This window comes from Zingiber officinale, chromosome 10A, assembly GCF_018446385.1.
Source record: "Zingiber officinale cultivar Zhangliang chromosome 10A, Zo_v1.1, whole genome shotgun sequence".
In the NCBI taxonomy this organism is placed as follows: Eukaryota; Viridiplantae; Streptophyta; class Magnoliopsida; order Zingiberales; family Zingiberaceae; genus Zingiber; species Zingiber officinale.
Window position 1 is genome coordinate 96,485,588 of NC_056004.1, and position 4,115 is coordinate 96,489,702.

A 4,115-nucleotide genomic window follows, 5' to 3' on the forward strand; every position below is an offset into this window, starting at 1 on the left:
GCTCAGGTGTCGACGTTGGTTTGTTGGCAACATTCAGACGTAGATGAGTAGTAGAATAGCAACGTCGCGAGAATATAGTAGCATAACAGTCAAGGAATCATGTAGAAGATTGATGCTTTGAGTGTAGGATCTTAGGCATAAAACAACATGTAATGCTGCGGAAAAAGGATCCCTCGAGAAATCCTTGTGAATACTGTATACTACGTTTTCCTATTCTACTAGATAGAATAGTTACCTTTGTTGTGTGAACTGGTACTCCCGATAGCAACTTTGATTCGAATGTAGATCTCAGCTCGATCAGCACGTTCGTGCCTCTATAGTGTTCACACGAATACATTCTCCATCCGTCTCATGAAATCATGACTTGGAGAAGAAACAAACTTTGTTGTGCTAGCAACTACACAAGGTTGTTTTTGGCCAAGAGGAAGAAGAACAAAAACCAAGAAGATCACCAATACCCAAAAAGTTACTTTACCTACATAAAGTTACTTCATAAAAGGGTTAATTTACCAAAAGGGTTACTTTACCAAAAGAGTTACTTCACCAAAGTTACTTTACCAAAAATGTTAATTCACCAAAATTTTACTTTACTAAAAATATTATTTCACCTAAAGGTTACTTTTACAAATGGTTTTTGTACTTATCTAATGAATACAAAAAGTTTTTTGTTTCTTATCTTCCTTTTGATTAATGATGTATTAATCTCTATTAATATTTATTAATCTTAATAGATTGAATTTAGTATATTGGATTAACCATTAACCCAATAAGTCATTAACTCAATAAATCAATGAATATAATCCATTACTCAATGAGTCTAATTTGAATTCATTCGAGTTTAACTCAATGTGTATAATTCAGATTAGACTTAACCCTATAATCCATCTCCAAATCAATATGTTCTTTGTGTGTAATCCAATAGGCTTTCGTAACGTTGGCAATGTATCTAAAATCATTTTAGATATATAAACAATGAATGGCATCTAGCAATGCATCATTGCTATCCGAGTAACGAAAATGTCGAGATCCGACCTGACATTTCTGTGTCTATTATCTTGTATGACTCAATCTTTCTATTCTTGATATCTAGATTGATCAAGGAGACATAGACTATGTCATCCTCTTATCAATCTTTGTGTTTCTTGATCTCTAAGTAGACACACTCAATCAAATAATCTCAATATCGTATATTGACTCATTTGAGCATGACCATGCATTCTTGTGTTCTACTAATCTAGGGGTTCACAAATATCGCTTCCGTCATATAGAAGAGATAGATCTCATCTACATCACTCACATCCCTCCGCAAAACTTATTGCATACCTAGTGATCAACTTTATAATCCACATTGTTACAAGTGACGTTTACCGATACCAAAGTACACAACTCCTTATGTAGAGAACCGTAGTGACTTCAAGTCTAAGGACTATTCATACTAATAGTCACTATGAGAATGTTTATGATACTCATATAATGATTCATAAAACATTCTCATGACGGGTCATTCGGTACATATTCTCTAATATATATCCATATGTCAATCTGATATCTCATATCCATGACTTGTGAGATTAAGTCATCCATTGACATACATGCTAGTCTCAACACATTAATATTATCCTTATATATTAATGTTTGACTATGAATAGTTTAGAATAACATTCTATATATATCTATAATATCTCACAATCAATTCAACCAATTGATATTGATGCGGTGATGATGAGGGGCCCCGCCCCGCTGCCACAGTGGAGGTCAGAGTCAAGACGGTCAATGAACGGACGGTCTTGGCAGGTCGGGTGGGGCATATGTCGACCGGGGGTTAAGCACCGACCCACTATCTCCGACATGGAATAATTAAACCAACGCTCAAGGGATGGGAAGAAGCCAAGCCGAGTGGCTCTCCTGCTCGACGCTATGGCGGACGACACGGACTGAGGACTTTCAACCAAGAGGCTCCCCCACTTGGAGCGACAATGGGCTTCCGGCCGAGCGGCTATCCCACTCGGTATGGCAACAGACGTAAGGATATCATAATCCTGGCCGAGCGGCCATTCCGTTCGACCAAACAACAGACACTGCGGGTTGCCCTTTGACATCCTTTTGGGAGCTAGTGTCGCTAACGGACGGCATGGTCAGATAGAGGATTAGGATTAAGAGCACACACTTCCATAATAACTAAGGTCTTGTTCTTTTATTAAATCAGTACAAAAAGAACTTACCTTAAATGGTCCTACTCAATACACTCAGAGTGTACTAGTGTAATTTATTAGTCAAGATAAACTAATACATAATTACACTACGACTATTTCAACAGTTTGTTCCTTTCCATCTTAGTCGTGAGCAACTGTTTATAATTTATAAAGAACTGATAGCATGATTTTCTGTGTGTGATACCACACACCATGTTATCTACAATATAAATTAATGGAACAACTACACTTAACAAATAAATGTAGACATTTGACCAATGTGATTCTATTATTTCAAAAATAGATGTTTAAAAAATGCTTGGCTTTTAGTATATACTCTAACAACCCCGAGGTTGACTTACTATTTGTCCTTATCTGATTGGAAGTCAGAATCCGTGTAACCCACAGGGAGCAGATCATCTGCTTGGTATACAAGCATATAATCTCTAATCCTTCTCAGGTACTTCAATATATGATTTACGACAGTCCAATGTCCCAACCCTGGATTGCTTTGATATCTGCTAACCATGCCCGCGATAAAACAGATATCCGGTCTCGTGCACAACATAGTATACATTAGGCTTCCTACAGCTGAAGCATAAGGAACTATCTTCATCTCTTCTATCTCTTTTGATGTCTTCAGAGACATCTCTTTAGATAAAAATACTCCATGCCTAAAAGGTAGAAAACCTTTCTTGGAGTCTTGCATGCTAAAACGAGCTAGGATTGTATCGATATATGAAGTTTGGGATGAGCACAACATTCTTTTCTTGTGATCCCTTATTACTTTGATCCCAAGAATATGTGCGCATTCTCCCAAGTCCTTCATATCGAATTGTTTGGACAACCATACCCTTACTTCTGACAACACTTTGATATTGTTTCCAACTAATAAAATGTCATCTACGTATAGTACAAAAAATACCACCACGTTTCCATCGCACTTCTTGTATACACAAGACTCATCCGGACACTGAATAAATCCATACGACTGGATTACTTCATTAAATTGGATGTTCCAAAACCTTGAAGCTTGCTTCAGTCCATAAATGTACCGATTTAGTTTACAAACTAGATGCTCTCTAGCCTTTGCTATGAACCCCTCTGGTTGCTTCATATGGATGTTCTCTTCAAGACTTCCGTTAAGGAAAGTTGTCTTGACATCCATTTGCCAAAACTCATAATCCATATGAGCGACAATAGATAAGAGTATCCGGATAGACTTAAGTATGACCACCAGCGAAAAAGTTTTCTCATAATCGATTCCCTCTTTCTGAGTGTACCCCTTCGCAACAAGCCTTGCTTTGAAGGTTTCCACCTTCCCGTCTGTCTCTCTTTTCTTTTTGTAAATCCATTTACATCCAATAGCTTTTACACTATTTGATGGTTCTACTAGCTCTCAGACGTTGTTAGAATACATAGATTCTATTTCTGAATTCATTGGTTTTTGCCAAGATGCTGCATCTTTATCTTGGAGTGCTTCATCATATGTTCAGGGATCAGGTTCATGTTTACCTAGGATCAAGTCCGACGACTCTCCTAAAAACATGAATCTTTCAGGTTGCCTAACAACCCTCCCACTACGACGAGACACTGTCTGTTGTGTATCATTTGTGATAGGTGTTGCAGTTTCTTTGATATTTCATCTTGCACTGTTGGTACTAAAGTAGGCATGTCCTCTCTCATTTCTTCTAGAGCAATTTCACTCATGGGCTTATGGTTTATTACATAATCTTCCTCTAAAAATTGAGCATTGGTACTAACAATGATCTTCTGATTTTTAAGATTATAAAACAAACCACCTTTCGTTCCCTTAGGATATCCTACAAACAGACAAACTTCTGTACGTGATTCCAACTTGTCGGTATCTTCCTTCAGCACATGTGCTGGACTATCCCATATCCGAATATGACTCAGACTAGG